Consider the following 20,798-nt stretch of genomic DNA (forward strand, 5'->3'; position numbering starts at 1 on the left):
GCTGGATACATAACGTTCTTGGCAATTGCTAGATAGCTAGCCAACTTCAGCTAACTCAGTCACGTCAAATATTGAACCTGGAATGACAGTACACTAGCTGCATTTTTGTTTGTTTGAGCTTTTTTTTTCTATTGGCATTTACTTGGATATGTCAATAATAATGACGTAGGTACGCGATTTCGACTGGCTCAGAAAAAGTTGTCTTGTCTCGTCTGAGCACCGTTCACTAAATGCTAGGCTGGAAGCAAGGGGAAATTATGTGTAAGTTGAGATACATACAAGAGATGATTCTGACAGCAGCATGAACATGACGTTTTTATGGAGGGGTAGTGATTATTTTCAGATGGAACTGTTAGCAGGCATAGGTGTGGCTGTGCCCTGCCAATACAACACGGCTTGGAACGCTGTTCATCCAATCAGCATCCAGGATTCAAACAACCAGTTTTATAATATTCAATAATACACATTGAAAGAGACATTATGCACTAAGGTATCTATCTATACATCAATGAATTACAGTCAACATTAGCAATATGCCTGTCACATTGGCTTCTCTCACAAAAGCTATCACCCTGTATGACAGACAATACCCATTCAATGTTGACGAGTGCATGCCTCAAGGCCGTTCAGTCACTAATATATCACCAAAGCATTGCTGCTGGAAAAATATGAATGTATCAATATTTCAATACCAAGACTGCTGAATAGGCTACTGTATATTGTTCCACAGTATCAACCATGCAATGGGCCATAAAATAATGCAATTGCTATGGGCCAAATCCGCAATGAAAATGTAAAGCGTCATAAATCTGTATATGTCTGGCGTGACCCTGAAACAGTCATTTCTCCCAGGATGCCCCACCATCACTCCAGTGAAAAAAAGGAAAGATAATGAAAATATATTGTAGATTAGAAAGGAGTGCATTCAATCAAACCCAGGGAGAGCCTCAAAAACGTTCTTATCCGCATGTAAAGTAGGAAAAAATTCCAGCTCGTGCTCTGTATTTCACTGTGATAAATAAGCAGTGGTGAGGTTATACATCTGCCTTCTTAGTTTTTCTCTTGGTAGATAAAGAGTTTGGCCTATGAAGAGGAATCAGCGTTCAGGGGCAGATACATAATTTAGTTTCTCAGCCTGCTTTATCCAACCTTTGCCACCAAATAAATACAGAATGTAAAGCCCAGGGGCTCCTCTGCCTCGTTTCTCAAATAGTGGGAAACTCATTCTTCTGCTCATGATTCATTCAGATACAGTGAAGACAGAAATAGCCAATACCAGATTACACACTCTCAATTTGATGCCGATGAGTTCCCGGTGTATCTAAAGGAGTCACAACTTTATTTCAAAATGAATCATACATACAAGCAGCCTTGACTAATTTTGACAGATTCTGACTAGTTGTGTTCTTGCAATGACTAAAGAAGACCTTTGAGTAGAGTACATTCCTCCCTATTTGAACATTGCTCACCTACAGTTGAAGTCGGAAGTTTACAAACACCTTAGCCAACTACATTTAAACTCAGTTTTTCACAATTCCTGACAATTAATCCTAGTAAAAGTTCCCTGTTTTAGGATCAACACTTTATTTTAAGAATGTGAAATGTCAGAATAATAGTAGAGAGAATGATTTATTTCAGCTTTTATTTCTTTCATCACATCACAAGTTTAAACTTCCCCTCAATTAGTATTTGGAAGCGTTGCCTTTAAATTGTTTAACTTGGGTCAAACATTTCGGGGAGCCTTCCACAAGTTTCCACAATAAATTGGGTGAATTTTGGCCCATTCCTCCTCACAGAGTTGGTGTAACTGAGTCAGGTTTATAGACTTCCTTGCTCGCACACGCTTTTTCAGTTCTTCCCACATATTTTATTTTCTATGGAATTGAGGCCAGGGCTTTGTGATGGCCACTCCAATACCTTGACTTTGTTGTCCTTAAGCCATTTTGCCACAACTTTGGAAGTATGCTTGGGGTCATTGTCCATTTGGAAGACCCATTTGCGACCAAGCTTTAACTTCCTGACTGATGTCTTGAGATGTTGCTTCAATATATCCACATAATGGCCAAACAGTTCTATTTTTGTTTCATTAGACCAGAGGACATTTCTCCAAACAGTACGATCTTTGTCCCCATGTGCAGTTGCAAACCGTAGTCTGGCTTTTTTTATGGCGGATTTCGAGCAGTGGCTTCTTCCTTTCTGGGCGGCCTTTCAGTTTATGTCAATATTGGACTTGTTTTACTGTTGACATAGATACTTCACAAGGTCCTTTGCTGTTGTTCTGGGATTGATTTGCACTTTTCACACCAAAGTACGTTCATCTCTAGGAGACATAATGCGTCTCCTTCCTGAGCGGTATGACGGCTGCGTGGTCCCATGGTGTTAACACTTGCATACTGTTGTTTGTACAGATGAACGTGGTACCGTTAAGGCGTTTGGAAATTGCTCCCAAGGATGAACCAGACTTGTGGAGGTCTACAATTTTCTTTCTGTCTTGTCTGATTTATTTTGATTTTCCCATGATGTCAAGCAGAGTCACTGAGTTTGAAGGTAGGCCTTGAAATACATCCATAGGTACACCTTCAATTGACTCAAATGATGTCAGTTAGCCTATCAGAAGCTTCTTAAGCCATGACATCATTCTCTGGAATTTTCCAAGTTGTTTAAAGGCACAGTCAACTTAGTGTATGTAAACTTCTGACCCACTGTAATTGTGATACAGCGAATTATAAATTAAATAATCTGTCTGTTACCAATTGTTGGAAACATTACTTGTGTCATGCACCTGTCCTAACCGACTTTCCAAAACTATAGTTTGTTAACAAGAAATTTGTGGAGTGGTTGAAAAACTATTTTTAATGACTCCAACCTAAGTGTATGTAAAACCTCCGACTTCAACTGTAGGTCCATTACATATTGATATGTGGTTTTAGTTGTTTAAGTTTAGCATTTTTCCATCCTGAAAATGTATTCCATTATTTATTTTTTTACACTGTTTAGATTTAGGCAACCCCGAAAAATAAAGCTTAGGTTGCCCGGCCAAGGATTAAAATGGCAGAAACATTCCTGAATAAACAGTCTATAAAGTATTGTAGCAGTGACCTTTTCTGGTTGATCTGGGATCATCTCCTCTTAGACACCCCTGACACTGAAAATGTATTCTCACCACTAATGTACTTCTGGCAGATTATCTCAGATTATCCCATAACTCTGTCTATAGCCGAAGTCCATACTGCTGGAGTAAGTCTCTCCTGTAAGGGCATTCCGCTGCCCTCAACAACATACTATTTTCCTCATGAAAGTAGAAAAGGAATCTATCAATATCAAAACCTCTCTCTGGGCACAATATGTGAATTGTGATGATATACTGTCAGTGGTGTATTACTCCCTCTCTGGAAAATCTATATGGGAAATATAGGTGTGAAAGCATTCTCCACCATACGAGAGGCAGTCAGTACTCAGAGTGATCGATCTCACGCTCTCATCTGATACTAATCAATGCACCGGATGATTGATCATAATTCTAGCAACCCTCACAGACACATTATCTAAAGTTTCTCTGTGAGATTTTCTCTAAGGCCAATTCCATGTTCAGCTGATGCCGCCATCCATTTCGACAACGTTCACACCTCCAAAAGCAGCTATTGAGTTCTATGTTTTACTGATGCAGCCATCAATGTTCCCACCAAGGGTGTGTGTTTAATGTATTCCTCTTTGAAATCATCTGTGAAGAGTACATAAATACAGCCTACTTGCCAAGATCCATGTTCCATTTGGAACAATGAGAACTGTAATAGAATGACATGTCCAAAAATTCAATTAGTGGGTTTGAGTTTCACAGAATTACATTAAGAATTACATCAGAAACAAACATGGAACCCTAATTCTATTTCGGATAATACAGTGCATTCGGAACGTATTCAGACCCCTTGACGTTTTTCTAATTTTGTTACTTTACAGCCTTATTCTAAAATTGATGAAATACTTTTTGCCCTCATCAATCTACACACAATAACCCATAATGACAAAGTGAAAACAGGTTTTTAGCCATTTTTGCAATTTTTGCAGTATTACAAATTAAAAATCAGAAATACCTTATTTACATAAGTATTCAGACACTTTGCTATGAGACTCAGGAGCTCAGGTGCATCCTGTTTCCATTGATAATCCTTGAGAGGTTTCTACAATTTGATTGGAGTCCACCTTTGATTGAAAATGATTTGGAAAGGCACACACCTGTCTATATAAGGTCCCACAGTTGACAGTGCATGCAGAGCAAAAACCAAGCCATGAGGTCGAAGGAATTGTCCGTAGAGCTCCGAGACAGGATTGTGTCGAGGCAGAGAAACGGCGGAATGGTACCAAAAAATGTCTGCAGCATTGAAGGTCCCCAAGAACACAGTGACCTCCATCATTCTTAAATGGAAGAAGTTTGGAACAACCAAAACTCTTCCACCTGGCCAAACTGAACAATCGAGGAAGAAGGGCCTTGGTCAGGGTGACCAAGATCCCGATGGTCACTCTGACAGAGCACCAGAGTTCCTCTGTGGAGATGGGAGAACCTTCCAGAAAGACAACCATCTCTGCAGAACTCCACCATTCAGGCCTTTATGGTAGAGTGGTCAGACGGAAGCCACTCCTCAGTAAAAGACACATGACAGCCCGCTTGGAGTATGCCACCTAAAGACTCTCAGACCATGAGAAACAAAATGATCAGGTCTGATGAAACCAATATTGAACTCTTTGGCCTGAATGCCAAGCGTGACGTCTGGATGAAACCTTGCACCATCCCCACGGTGAAGCATGGTGGTGGTAGCATCATGCTGTGGGGATATTTTTCAGGGTCAGGGACTGGTAGACTAGTCAGGATCGAGGGAATGAAGAACGGTGCAAAGTACAGAGAAGATCCTTGATGAAAACCTGCTCCAGAGCGCTCAGGACTTCAGACTGGGGCGAAGGTTCAACTTCCAACAGGTCAACGAACCTCAGCACACAGCCAAGACAACACAGGAGTGGCTTCGGGACAAGTCTCTGAATGACCTTGAGTTGCCCAGCCAGAGCCCGGACTTGAACCTGATCAAACTTCTCTGGAGAGACCTGAAAATAGCTGTGCAGCGACTCTCCCAATCCAACCTGAGCTTGAGATGATCTGCAGAGAATAATGGGAGAAACTCCACAAATACAGGTGTGCCAAACTGGTTGCGTCATACCCAAGAAAACTCAAGGCTATAATCGCTGCCAAAAGGTGAATCGACAAAGTACTAAATAAAGGGTCTGAATACTTAAGTAAACGTGATTTTTCAGTTTATAGTTTTTATAAATCTGCAAACATTTCTAAAAACCTGTTTTTGCTTTGTCATTATGGGTTATTGTGTGTAGATTGATGAAAAAACACACAATGTGGTAAAAGTGAAGGGGTCTGAATTCTTTCCGAATGCACTGTAAGGGTGTTCATTTGACAGATTTTACAATAGAATGCTTTGCAAAAACAGGTTGACGAATGAAGATAATAAATAGCATTTTGGTCTTGAGACACACATACTGGCACTAGCGCCTATCCTTTACACAGCCTCAGTTTTTTGTCCTAATTATGATACAATTCCCAAACAGGCTTTTTGTTCTGGCAATGGCACCCTGTCTATATATATAGTTCTATTTTGATCAATGTGTTTTTCATGAAGAATGATCTTTAAATGTGTATATGTTTTACAGTGTTCATAAGAGGCTGTAAGTGAGTGATAACATTAGATATTTTAACTGTCAACTGTCAACTTTTCATTGTTGCACTAACATTAGTCCAACACCAAATTAGCCTTTCATTTACATAGGTCATTTATGTAACAGTATGAACGGTGTTATTCAAATCAAATCAAAGTTTATTTGTCACGTGCACCGAATACAACAGGTGTAAGACCTTACAGTGAAATGCTCTAACCAACAGTGCAAAAAAAGGTATTAGGTGAACAATAGGTAAGTAAAGAAATAAAACAACAACAGTAAAAAAGACAGTGAAAAATAACAGTTGTGAGGCTATATACAGTAGCGAGACTATATACAGTAGTGAGGCTATATACAGTAGCGAGGCTATATACAGTAGTGAGGCTATATACAGTAGCGTGGCTATATACAGTAGCGAGGCTATAACAGTAGCGAGGCTATATACAGTAGCGAGACTATATACAGTAGTGAGGCTATATACAGTAGCGTGGCTATATACAGTAGCGAGGCTATAACAGTAGCGAGGCTATATACAGTAGCGAGGCTATAACAGTAGCGAGGCTATATACAGTAGCGAGGCTATAACAGTAGCGAGGCTATAACAGTAGCGAGGCTATATACAGTAGCGAGGCTATAACAGTAGCGAGGCTATATACAGTAGCGAGGCTATAACAGTAGCGAGGCTATAACAGTAGCGAGGCTATAACAGTAGCGAGGCTATATACAGTAGCGAGGCTATAACAGTAGCGAGGCTATATACAGTAGCGAGCCTATATAAAGTAGTGAGGCTATAACAGTAGCGAGGCTATATACAGTAGCGAAGCTATAACAGTAGCGAGGCTATATACAGTAGCGAGGCTATAATAGTAGCGAGGCTATATACAGTAGCGAGGCTATAACATTAGCGAGGCTATAACAGTAGCGAGGCTACAACTGTAGCGAGGCTATATACAGTAGCGAGGCTATAACAGTAGCGAGGCTATATACAGTAGCGAGGCTATATACAGTAGCGAGGCTATAGCAGTAGCGAGGCTATATACAGTAGCGAGGCTATAACAGTAGCGAGGCTATATACAGTGGCGATGCTATATACAGTAGCGATGCTATATACAGTAGCGATGCTATATACAGTAGCGAGGCGATAGCAGTAGCGAGGCTATGTACAGTAGCGAGGCTAAAATAGTAGCGAGGCTATATACAGTAACGAGCCTATAACAGTAGCGAGGCTATATACAGTAGCGATACAGTAGCGAGGCTATACCAGTAGCGAGGTTATGTACAGTAGCGAGGCTATAACAGTAGCGAGGCTATATACAGTAGCGAGGCTATAACAGTAGCAAGGCTATAGCAGTAGCGAGGCTATATACAGTAGCGAGGCTATAACAGTAGCGATGCTATAACAGTAGCGAGGCTATAACAGTAGTGAGGCTATATACAGTAGCAAAGCTATAACAGTAGCGAGGCTATATACAGTAGCGAGGCTATACCAGTAGCGAGGCTATATACAGTAGTGAGGCTATAACAGTAGCGACGCTATAACAGTAGCGAGGCTATAACAGTAGCGAGGCTATAACAGTAGCGAGGCTATATACAGTAGTGAAGCTATAACAGTAGCGACGCTATAACAGTAGCGAGGTTATAACAGTAGCGAGGCTATATACAGTAGCGAAGCTATAACAGTAGCGAGGCTATAGCAGTAGCGAGGCTATATACAGTAGCGAGACTATAACAGTAGCGAGGCTATAACAGTAGCGAGGCTATAACAGTAGCGTGGCTATAACAGTAGCGAGGCTATATACAATAGCGAGGCTATAACAGTAGCGAGGCTATATACAGTAGCGAAGCTATAACAGTAGCGAGGCTATATACAGTAGCGAGGCTATAATAGTAGCGAGGCTATATACAGTAGCGAGGCTATAACAGTAGCGAGGCTATAACAGTAGCAAGGCTATAACAGTAGCGAGGCTATATACAGTAGCGAGGCTATAACAGTAGCGAAGCTATATACAGTAGCGAGGCTATAACAGTAGCGAGGCTATAACAGTAGCGAGGCTATATACAGTAGCGAGGCTATAACAGTAGCGAGGCTATGTACAGTAGCGAGGCTATAACAGTAGCGAGGCTATATACAGTAGCGAGGCTATGTACAGTAGCGAGGCTATAACAGTAGCGAGGCTATATACAGTAGCGAGGCTATAACAGTAGCGAGGCTATATACAGGCACCGGTTAATCGGGCTGATTGAGGTAGTATGTACATGTAGGTATGGTTAAAGTGACTATGCATATATGATAAACAGAGAGTAACAGCAGCGTAAAAGAGCTGTTGGGAGGAGGCACACAATGCAAAAAGTCCGGGTAGCCATTTGATTACCTGTTCAGGAGTCTTATGGCTTGGGGGTAAAAACTGTTTAGAAGCCTTTTTGGTCCTAGACTTGGCACTCTGGTACCGCTTGCCATGCGGTAGTAGAGAGAACAGTCTATGACTGGGGTGGCTGGGGTCTTTGACAATTTTTAGGGCCTTCCTCTGACACTGCCTGGTGTGACACAGCTAAGCCTCAGTGATGTACTGGGCTGTACGCACTACCCTCGGTAGTGCCTTGCGGTTGGAGGCCGAGCAATTGCCGTACCAGGCAGTGATGGTGCAGGTGTAGAACCTTTTGAGGATCTGAGGACTCATGCCAAATCTTTTTAGTTTCCTGATAGGGAATAGGCTTTGTCGTGCCCTCTTCACAACTGTCTTGGTGTGTTTGGACCATTCTAGTTTGATGGTGATGTGGACACCAAGGAACTTGAAGCTCTCAACCTGCTCCACTACAGCCCTGTCGATGAGAATGGGGGCGTGCTCAGTCCTCCTTTTCCTGTAGTCCACAATCATCTCCTTTGTCTTGGTTATGTTGAGGGATAGGTTGTTATTCTGGCCCGGCCAGGTCTCTGACCTCCTCACTATAGGCTGTCTCGTCGTTGTCGGTGATCAGGCCTACCACTGTTGTGTCGTCTGCAAACGAAATGATGGTGTTGGAGTCATGCCTGGCCATGCAGTCATGGGTGAACAGGGAATACAGGAGGGGACTGAACACGCACCCATGGGGAACTCTAGTGTTGCGGATCAGTGTGGCAGATGTGTTGCTACCTTCCCTCACCAGCTGGGGGCGGCCCTTCAGGAAGTGCAGGATCCAGTTGCAGAGGGAGGTGTTTATTCCCAGGATCCTTAGCTTAGTGATGAGCTTTGAGGGCACTATGGTGTTGAACGCTGAGCTGTAGTCAATGAATAGCAATCTCACGTAGGTGTTTCTTTTGTCCAGGTGGGAGAGGGCAGTGTGGAGTGCAATAGATATTGCATCATCTGTGGATCTGTTTGGGCGGTATGCAAATTGTAGTGGGTCTAGGGTTTCTGGGATAATGATGTGAGCCATTACCAGCCTTTCAAAGGACTTCATGGCTACGGAAGTTAGTGCTACGGGTCTGTAGTCATTTAGGCGGGTTGCCTTCATGTTCTTGGGCACATGGACTATGGTGGTCTACTTGAAATATGTTGGCATTACAGACTCAATCAGGGACATGTTGAAAATGTCAGTGAAGACACCTGCCAGTTGGTAAGCACATGCCCGGAGCACACGTCCTGGTAATCCGTCAGCCTTGTGAATGTTGTTTTAAATTCTTTCTCACATCGGCTATGGAGAGCGTGATCACACAGTCGTCCGGAACAGCTGATGCTCTCATGCGTGCCTCAGTGTTGCTTGCCTCGAAGCGAGCATAGAAATTATTTAGCTTGTCTGATAGGCTCGTGTCACTGGGCAGCTCTCGGCTGTGCTTCCCTTTGTAGTCGGTAATAGTTTGCAAGCCCTGCCACATAAGACGAGCGTTGGAGCCGGTGTTGTATGGTTCAATCTTAGCCCTGTATTTACGCTTTGCCCGTTTGATGGTTCATCGGAGGGCATAGCAGGATTTCTTATAAGCTTCCAGGTTAGAGTCCCGCACCTTGAAAGCAGCAGCTCTACCCTTTAGCTCAGTGCGAATGTTGCCTGTAATCCATGGCTTCTGGTTGGGGTATGTAAATACAGTCACTGTGGGTACAACGTCCTCGATGCACTTATTGTGCACCACACCAGTGACTGACGTGGTGTACTCCTCATTGCAATCGGAAGAATCCCGGAACATGTTCCAGTCTGTGCTAGCAAAACAGTCCTGTAGTTTAGCATCTGCTTCACCTGCCCACTTTTTTATAGACCGAGTCACTGGTGCTTTCTGCTTTAATTTTAGCTTGTAAGCAAGAATCAGGAGGATAGAATTGCGGTCGGATTTACCAAATGGAGGGCAAGGGAGAGCTTTGTACGTGTCTCTGTGTGTGGAGTACAGGTGATCTAGAACTTTTTTCCCTCTGGTTGCACATTTAAAATGTTGATAGAAATTGGGTAGAACTGATTTAAGTTTCCCTGCATTAAAGTCTCCAGCCACTAGGAGCGCCACCTCTGGGTGAGCGGTTTCCTGTTTGATTATTTCCTTATACAGCTGAATGAGTGCGGTCTTAGTGCCAGCATCCGCCTGTGGCACAATCTAGAGACTTCCTTAGATTTCGTGCACCAGCTGTTGTTAACAAATATGCACAGACTGACCCCCCCCCCCCCCCCCCCCCTCGTCTTATCGGAGTGTGCTGTTCTATCTTGCCGGTACAGCGTATTACCCGCTAGCAGAATATCCATGTCATCATTCAGCCACGATTTCGTGAAACATAAAATATTACAGTGTTTGATGTTCCGTTGGTATGATATTTGTGATCGTACCTCGTCTAATTTATTGTCCAATGATTGCACGTTGGCGAGTAATATTGACGATAATGGCAGCTCTCCCACTCGCCTTCTGCCAATCCTTACGAGGCATCCCGCTCTGTGTCCTCTGTACCTGCGTCTCTTCCTCTTGCAAATAACTGGAATGTTGGCCTTGTCCGGTGTTCGGAGAATGTCCTTGCTTGTTGAAGAACAAATTCTAATCCGATGTAAGTGATCTCTGTCCTGATATCCGGAAGCTCTTTTTTGCCATAAGATACGATTGCAGAAACATTATGTACAAAATAAGTTACAAATAACACAAAAAAAACACATAATAGCACAATTGGTTGGGCGCCCGTAGAACTGCTGCCATTTCTTCCATTTCTTCCATTTTCTATGTACGATGCAGGGTAATGACTGCCTTTTAATGACAGCACGGGAAGAAGAACTCATTCTGTTGTTCCTTCTTCACCATGAGAATGAATTTGCCCACACAGTTGTGGTAAGCAGTGAAAAGTGAGAATGGCAGCTCTCAAAGACACCCCCTTCTCACCTTTCTGATGCTTGTTTTGTCTCTGGATTACCTCCTGACTGCAGAGGCACAGGAATCTAAATTGGCTCTCAGTGACCCTTTAAGTCAAGGCACAGTGATTTCCTTTTAATCTAGACATGCTTTGTGTTGCTAGGGCCCGGTGCCCAATCCCCTGCTCTATCAGGCGGTTTTAGGGAATACTTTCTATTAACAGGGAGCACCGACTATTAACAACAGAACGATCATTAGAATGGGCAACAACAACAAAAACACAGCTGCTCTGTGCCGTTACAGGTTTCTCATTGCTCTGGATCTCAATTCAAACTTGTGGACTTAAGGACTAATCAGATGATTGCTTTCTGGACCTCGGGGAGAGGTGGAGAGATGCTGAGGTGAATAGGCTTTGACCTGTGTCAATAGAGGAGAGACGGTTTCGCCCGGGTCGAGTGCACAGTCTCACAGTCCTTTTTTGGGAACAAAGAATATGTCGTAAAGCACACTTCAACTAATCAGCACCTCATAGCCAACTGGAATGTCTTCCTCGATCAGACTCTATAGAATCAGAACAGTGGCTGGGCGAAACAGCAGGCATGCTGAACACAGTGCAAGACCAGGCTCATACGCACACAGATAACAGGGCTAACAGGGATGAGAAGGGAAGGGGATGAGGAATGGAGTGCTTTTGGCAAAGTGCACTTGTTAGGTACTGTGCAAACACATGTGGGTCTATCAGTTCTTGTTACAAATATAGAATAGCTATTCATCTATGCACGGCACAGAGTTTCAGTGTTCAACAGAGGTCAATTACGTCATGTGCTACGTGTTTACACTTCAACTGCATACTGGATATTCATAAATGGCAGAAAAGGGAGAAATAACCTCGATCTGGTATCTCTGTCTGTGTCTTCCGCTATGGCTGAGCTAACAAGTCATGTTTTAATGTTCTGATTAGGCCCAGAGTGTTTGAGGGAGAAAAGAGCATCCCATTATGACCTGCTGTGATGCCATCTCTCCTCTGCTATTACTGAGAGTTCCATTACACCACGTCAGGGAGAAGAGACAGATAAACACTGGCTTCTGCCAGACAGCCCAACATGAGACTCACTATACCAAACCCTCTTAGGAGAATCATTTTGGGCTGAAAGTTTTGATACACTTTCCGTGCGATTTTGAACGTTTTTCAACAGAATAGGGCATTAATGTCTGTCTTGGTAACTACTCAACCGTGAATAATGTACTTTGCAGTCACAGTCATTTTCCCATCAGTGTGAGCACAAGGAAGCGAAAGGCAAGCATAACCAAATATTTAAGAGGACTGTCGACTGCAGTACATATTCAATGCAAGATATTCAATGTGTGTTTTCTAAAGTAAACTTGCAATTTGTTTGTGATCGTGGTCTCTGCTCTACAAAATATAAAATTGACCTTTTTGCATTAATATCCCAGCTTGCCAACAACATCTAACAAGGACTGATAACAAGAAAACCACACAGTTTCTCTCCACACACACACACACGCACACACACACACACACACACACACACACACACAAATCATACCCACTGAGGCCAGGTGACCCTCATTTCCCCAGGGAGAGACAGCCCATTTGTATTCCAGCCACCGCATCTTGGAATCTGCATCCAAATGGGGAGTGAAATATTTATGCTGTAAAATGATGGCACTCTTCATTGTCAATTTACTTGGACATAAAAGTGCATTAGATGGATGGTGCATTCCTGCTCGGGCGAGTCAGAACAGACTCACTCAATGAGGCATCAGATTCCCATCAGTAGCTGGGAGAAAACGAGAGGGGGGAGAGAGAGAGAGGAGAGAAGGAGGGAAATGAGGGGAGCGAGAAGAAGGGAGAGAGGGGAGAGAGATGAGTAGTGAGCTTGGGGAGAATGCAGCAGCAGAGGTCCAGGCTGAAGACTGCCCGATCCCTTAGGCTGCATATGGGCAGAGCTCCCATAACCCCAGCCCTAAAACAATCTCAACACCATTATAAATCCCAAACTTAAAACTAAATGTCAAACGACTCCAAACCAAATACCATGCTTAGACACAGCCAGGCAGGCCTTTATGATGTTACTAATTATTCCTGATTGGACTTGTCTAATGATGACGGTGTGGTTTTAGATTAGGTCTTCACTATTTAAGCCTGTCATAAAGGAATACTTGTTAGAATATTCAGGTAATATATATTGTCCTTTCATGAGAACAATTGTTGTCATAGCCTCGTCAACATACCGGCATGCAGGGCAAGCTCAAATAAAATAAACAACTACAGCAAATCACTGATTGCATAACTATCATGTTGGTATGCATTCTTAAGTATCTAATAGAGCTAGGCACATTTTTTGACACAGTGCAGTTCAAGATATCAGCGATTTGGCTTCAGTGTGAGCGGCTTTACATAAGCCAATCTCAGTCGTTGCCTGAAGGGCTCCACTGACATTCCTTCCTGACTGTGGCATGTTCAGACACCGCCTTTACTTAGGAGGGAGCTGCCTTCGGGGAGCATGGCAGCACTGAAATTACCATCTCATCTCTCACATCTGTTTCTCTCTTTGTCTTCCTGTCTCTCTCTCTCTCTCACAAACAAACACACCTCTCGGGTCTCTGACTCTCTATATTTGTCTCTCTCACTCTCTGTGGGTCAGTGCTCTCCCCAAAACAACGGAACAACAAACACCTTTGTTTTCCTATAAGGAATCCTGGTTGTTCCTTTAAGAGATAGATACAAGCCACCCAAACACTGAACACTTTAGTGTACGGTCACACACTGGCATGTATCACTATTACTAAAGACACTTCAGGGCATGGTCACACCCGTGTTCCATTGACCAAGATGTCCACTTGTTCTGAATCATTACACAGCAACGACATGTCCTCCTCACCACCCTTCTCCAGGTGCTGCTGTCAATGGCCGTGTTCACTTCCCATTGACCTTGCTGTTCTATGAAAATTGAGAGGCTTTAAAAAGAGGCTTTAAAAAGTCAACAAGTCCCTATATAAAACACATTTCCTCTGAGGACACTGATGGATATAGGGGTTTATAGAGGGTTGGACCTATGGGATCGATACTCTATTTGGTCTATTCTGTGGTACTTGGAGACAAAGAACAAAGAGCTGATGACACCATGGGTTTAACTTTTAACCTATATGTCACTTCAGTTTGTGGTAGAATATTTACCTAAGCATGGAGTAATGTCTATCTATTGTTATTTGCCTCACGGCTCACGAACAGAAGTGGGTTCAAGCCAAATGGATTGTTGAAACAGCAAGCCATCTCAATCTAAGCACCAACCTTCTACTTTAGGTGACTATGCTAAGTTTTTGTTTTATTATTTCACTGCCATACTGTGTTCGATCTTGTCTAGCCATCTTGTCTCAAGAGGACCACAATGGAAATAAGTCCCAGACTTTAATGTGTGTTCCCCTCGATGATTTTATTCATGTGCACGTATGGCTTTTTCCAGTTTTATTTGTGCTTGTTTTTTTTTTTTAAATGGTCGAATGAATAAACTAAACTAAACTCAACTATGCAGCACAACTTATTGTGTGATGTTACGACACACATTGTTCGCCATGGGGTTGATCTGAAAGCAGGATATGAACTTTTACTCATATTTTTAGTTTACCCATGATATGCACATCATGAAAATGTCAAGTCCTTTGGCACACATTGTCACACTTCGTCTATTATCTGTTACGCAATCCTTCTTTCCAAAATGCTCTACAAAGCTGTACCTGCTATAGGCAACACTGTTCTGCTGACATTTCTAAATACAGATGTAGGTTTTTTTTGTACCAGTTTCTCACAGCAGGAAAATAATTCTGCATTTTTGTAGGGGTTGAATTTTGTTTTGTTAGGGCAGTGGAAATTACAAACTTTAGAAGCGTTTTTAAACCTTGAATAGACTACAAGTGTGCATTTCCTTCTGTGCAATGTCTCCACAACTACTTTTACCCCCCTTAGCCTGCCTCCACCTCCTCTCCCTTTTATTATATGTCTACTGTATGGTAACACCTGATTTCATCTGGGGGGGGGGGGGGGGGGGGGGACTCCCCAAAGTTATGCCCTGAGGCTATTTGAAGAGAGGGACAGCAAAGCCCCACCCCAGTGTCCACTGAGCAATGGCTTCTCTACAGCATGCAGGTCTGTTGTGCTGTGAACTCTTTGTTCCTGTGGTAAAAAGCGAGAGAGCCATCTCTAATCTAAGAGCTTTTACAGGCTCATTTTTCACCTGTCACTTCCCCCTCGCTCCTCAAGATTACCCTGAAGAAACCCCAGTATACTCTAACGTCCCGAATGGCAAATGATTCTTTACACAGTGCACTACTTTTGACCAGGCAGCTTAGGGGTCTGGTCAAAAGTAGTGCACTACATAGGGAATAGGGTTTGATTTGGGACACAGAGGCCCAGTGTCTGTCCAGGGCTATCAGGCCCACACACAACCCAGAGTAAAATATAATATGTCTGTCTGAGGAGCACAACAGCAACTCATAACTCAAAGATGTTGGTGTCCTTGTCAATAAAATCACATACAAATAGATTGGTCTCAAATGAATGTGCTCTCTCAAGATAAATGTATTGTCAGGTGAGGCTAGGTGCATATAGGCCTCATGGATGTCTCAGAACTGTCCCCCTCCTGTCCATCCCTCTGTTCCCTGCATTGCCTGGGGGTGAAATTCCTTTCAGGGAGCCACAGCCCTTTCAGAGTGATGTAGCCCCTTTTCAATAAAGTTGGGGGGAGGAGTCGACGGAGCTGTGAAGTTTGAAATGTTACAGTGAAGTGACCAGAATTCTACATTTCTATCACGTTGGTTGCTGCTGAAATTAAAAAGTTATGATACTGTACATTACAATAAAGACTGCATGAAAAATGACTATTGTTGAATTATTATGTTAATATCTCATTTCCATGTGGATTATAGTAATTCTAGGGGATAAATGCCACTAAGCACTTGAACATTCATGGTTGTCTCTAATTACGACGACACAAATGATTCCCTTTCACAAAATCTATGCAATTATCGCGCCAATATTGCTATTAGAATTGATACAAGAGCAGAGAGGCTCTGGATTACAACAAAAATGAACCAGTTTAATGAGGAGAGTGATATCCTCTGATGGGAAGGAGCAGGATGAGCAGCGCCTTCAGCAGCACATTACTACGATGAGCAAAGCTCTACATTACTACGATGAGCAGAGCTCTACATTACTACGATGAGCAGAGCTCTACATTACTACGATGAGCAGAGCTCTACATTACTACAATGAGTAGAGCTCTACATTACTACGATGAGCAGAGCTCTACATTACTACAATGAGTAGAGCTCTACATTACTACGATGAGCAGAGCTCTACATTACTACAATGAGTAGAGCTCTACATTACTACGATGAACAGAGCTCTACATTACTACAATGAACAGAGCTCTACATTACTACGATGAGCAGAGCTCTACATTACTACGATGAGTAGAGCTCTACATTACTACGATGAGCAGAGCTCTACATTACTACGATGAACCGAGCTCTACATTACTACGATGAACAAACCAAACTGATCAAATATATGGCCCCCAGGCCAGAAGCAGAGGTACTATTTGTTCAACGTTAGTCTCACGTTTCCCATTTTCAGTTAAAGATTCCTAAAATTCAGAGGTGTAGCTAATGTTCAGAGTTTAGGCTGTAAAACAACACCACATAGAAGGGTGTGGCTCCTGTATACCATGGCGAGTGGGGTAGAGAGGTTGGCCTTTTTTGAGAGGCTGATCTCCCATTGGTCGACGTTGGGCCTCTAAAATAGCATTACCTGAGTCAGGTAGAAAAGTAAAGTCAGTCTGAAGAAAGTTAGGATCGTGTTCTGTTGGTAACATCAGTCTGCAAGGACCAACATTTTCTGTTTGGCAGTTCTGTTTTTCACATCGGCATTTCTCTTCAGAAGGTGGGGAACTAAAAGGCCAACAAGGTGAGTGAGGTGAGTGAAATATCCATATTAATTAGCAATGCCGAAAGTGATGTCTTAAAAGTTCCTCGATGCTTTGGTTTTTTCAATTTTGAAATCTTTTCTGGGCGCTGAGTTGGAAAGTAATTTGTTTGCTGAGATCTTCATCATAGCGGAATCATGGACTTCATGCAATTCAATTCTGTAGAGAAAAAAACTACATATTTTAAAGGAATAACAGCTAATTAGAAAATAGAAAGGAGGCGACTGAAAACAGAATAAGAACCTAATAAAAATAAGATACTAATAAAAAAAATATCCATGTAACCAACAATGATACAGTACAACCTGGGAAGGAGTTCGTCATGTAAGTGTGTGTGTGTGTCTGGTCAGTATCAAAGCTCCTAAGCAGGTTTGTGAAGCAGTAGAGGGATGGTGACGGTGATGAGGGGTGTTTGGTTTCCTCAGGAGGGGGCTCTGAGGCAGCGGTGGAGCAGTAGAGGGGGTCACCGTGGAGGTGGCAAGGCTTTGTGAGTGAAGACAGAGCCAGCCAGAGCAAGCAGTCAGGCAGGCCTCTGATTGTATCCCAGAAAGAGGCCACATTCTCCTACCTGCCTGCCTGGAGCCATGGAGCAGTTATAGGACAGCACAGGCTGAAATGGAGAGGCCAAGTTACACTCCCTTCTCTGCTCCACGCCCTGTCCCTGCCACCCCCTCACCCTCCCTCACCTACTAACTGGAGTCATTAATTACATAGGCCACCGTCTCCTTCCCTCTATACTCAGGTTGAAACTGTTAAAAGAACTTAGTAGTTCTTCATAAACACCATGCAGCGAGAAAGGGCGTGTTGCTGCCTAAAACAGACACTCTGCCATTTTGTTCTCCACGGTGGGAGAAAAGGCATAATTAAATGTATTTAACTAAAGTTCCATAATAATATTTGCTTATTTGACCCAACTTTTGTTTCAGACATAAGATGGCCTGCTGGAGCCCTGCTGTATCGGCCAGAACTTTCTATGGATTCTATCCTTCATTCCACCGGAGTCTGTGTCTTTATTCAACCAGATTTCTGTGAAATGAAGTGTAAGAGACATGGAGCTCGAGCTTTGCACCCTAACTGAGCAATGGAGTCCATTTCCAAAGTGTTGTTGCCAGCAATCTTTAGTACTAAGTCTAATCATTTACACCAAACGATATGAATGGAAAATCTATATCCTGTATAGCTGATATTGCCCTGGAAGGAATGTCATCATAATTTACAACTGCTGATGTAAAAAGGGCTTTATAAACACATTTGACTGATTGATTGCTCATTTCAAATTCATCATAAAATCAAATGGGAAAATGTAAATGTTTTGTAATCTGATTAAAATTCTTATTTAATCTCCGTGTTTGCTTGCACTGTGACTGTAGATCAATGCTACTCTAGTCCAGATAACTATATGCTGAATGACCTAAATATATCCTGTCTCTGACCCTGTCCTTTGTGCAAGAGCTATCCCTGTCCTATCCTTTGTGAAAGAGCTGTTCAAATACTAAACAACATTTCCACAAATGTGTATTCAACAATTTACAGCAGCCACACCCTTTGGTGTAACTAGGGCTGGCACAATTACAGTATAACTGTGTAACCAACGGTTATGGATGAAGACTGAAATGAAAATATTTTTTTTCATTGATCAAACTAACAGCTGACTGAATGACCACAATGCAACAGGAGCACACATAGAAATATAATTAACAGAACAGGCTTGGAATCTCTAACCCTGGCAATTTGACTGGTAAACTCATTGGTACACTTGCAATGGCTGTCTGATATTGTGATGCAATACTTTCTATGATAATGTAGAATGTTCATTCAAATGATCTTAACTGATGTGGCTCATGCAATGGAATGTCTTTTTTGTGATGTCAGTTGAGTAAAATCAACAAAATCACAGCACATATTTTACTTCCTGCTTTGCATTAACTTGAACGGGGACGCCCGTTCCGTTCTATTCATTCTATTTCTATGGCAGCACAGACAGTCAGGAGCGGAGGAGAGGAGAAAATGCGCGTCACTTGCTGTTGGAATGCTAATTACAGTGACTGTCGTCATTTGGCTGGCCAATTACCGCCATCCAAAATACCATGACCGTCACAGCCCTAGGTGTAACACACCAGAACTCAATGCCACAACGTGTTTTTTCATTAGCTGACATGGCTCATCCAAGACTAGCCCACACACAAACACAATGCTAAAGTTCAGACAATGAAGTTGAGCTGAGAGGCCTCAGAGTAACTTCCAAGTTCAATTATCTATTCAGAATGTGCCGCCACACGAACAAATGTAGCACTACTTTGAATCAAATTGTATTGGTCACATACACATATTTAGCAGATGTTATCGCGGGTGTAGCGAAACGCTTGTGAGTCAGGTGCATCTCCTACCAATACATTATAGAGGGCGTGTCCCAAACGGCACCCTATTCCTTACGTGGTCCACTATATAGGGGATAGGGTGCCATTTGGGACATGACCAGAGCGTGAAAGTAGAACACAACCTTTTGACGTCCTCTGACCTCTTGGTGTGCTGCGGGTAGCTATTCATCTTTGAATTATTCTATTTCAAACCCAATCAACATGTGTCTTTACATACTGAACTAGAGAGGAACACGTTTCATATGCAACCTTTTGTCTCAAAGAGTAATGTCTTCTCTAACATCGAAGCTCAACGTCACTAGCTGCAGGCTTCTATAAGGCCTGGTCAGGCTAAAGCTTTTATGTTCAATGGTATTCTGAATGAAGCACAGCAAAACATTACAATCTGGGGTTTTACCCTGTTTCCAGTGGCATTTGTTTGCTTTGGTTGCCTTTTAATCAATTCCCCTTCGGAGAGCTTTTAAAAATGTCCAACGAAGCCATTTTTAAAAATCTCAATATCAAGTCTTTGCTGAGTCACAGTAAGTTCTCAATTAAAATGGTCAAAAATTAACATAAATTGCTTCTTAGCAAAGAGCCATTTCTCATGCAATAACTTTGCTAGGACTGTCTATGAGTGGTCTGAGTGGGAACCGAAAACTAGCTGATATTGGGAGAGAAGTTTGAAACCATTTCTTATTGGTTTATTAACTAATTAATTTACCTCCTGATTGCTGCAGGCCATAACTCCATCCCACCAAAACAGGCAGAACTTCAGGTGGTCTTTTCAAACAGCTCTTACACTAAAAGGGCATTATCATCATTTTCACAATTTCACAGTATTTTTCAATCTCATAGTGTGGAAATATATATAAAACACGGGAAAATCACATTTTTGACAGTACTGGGCCTTTAAAGTAAAAAACAAAACAATCAATCCAAAAAGCAAAGCAACAGATTTTCAGCACAGGGTTGTGGCTCCTCTTATATATAACCATGAATGCACCCACCTGCTCTCATTAGCATGGAAGCATTTTCTGCAGGCCCCAAACAGTGTTAAACAACAAAACAACGACAGGCTTTCATGTACAATGTTACTGTACACAGAGACAGCAACGCTAGGCCGTCAAACAGACAAAAACCCACAGAACAAGAGGAGAGTGCTGGCATTGCTGAAGCAGGGATTGGTAAAGTAGTCTACTGCCGGTCTTCCTGTCTAATGCGGAGGTGGACACCAAACCAAAACACACAAATAGCCTAATTGTCAGCGTTGTAAACCAAATGCCAATAACCACTGACATAGTCAAAGACATCTTTCTCTCACACGGTGTTGGAACAGTTCCAACATAGAAAAGAGAATGTTCCTTACTGTTCCGTTGTCTTATGACTCTATGAGTTCCGGATCACTGCAGTGTTTTGAAAATAGCTTCT

Source organism: Oncorhynchus clarkii, chromosome 16, assembly GCF_045791955.1.
Source record: "Oncorhynchus clarkii lewisi isolate Uvic-CL-2024 chromosome 16, UVic_Ocla_1.0, whole genome shotgun sequence".
Classification (NCBI taxonomy): Eukaryota; Metazoa; Chordata; class Actinopteri; order Salmoniformes; family Salmonidae; genus Oncorhynchus; species Oncorhynchus clarkii.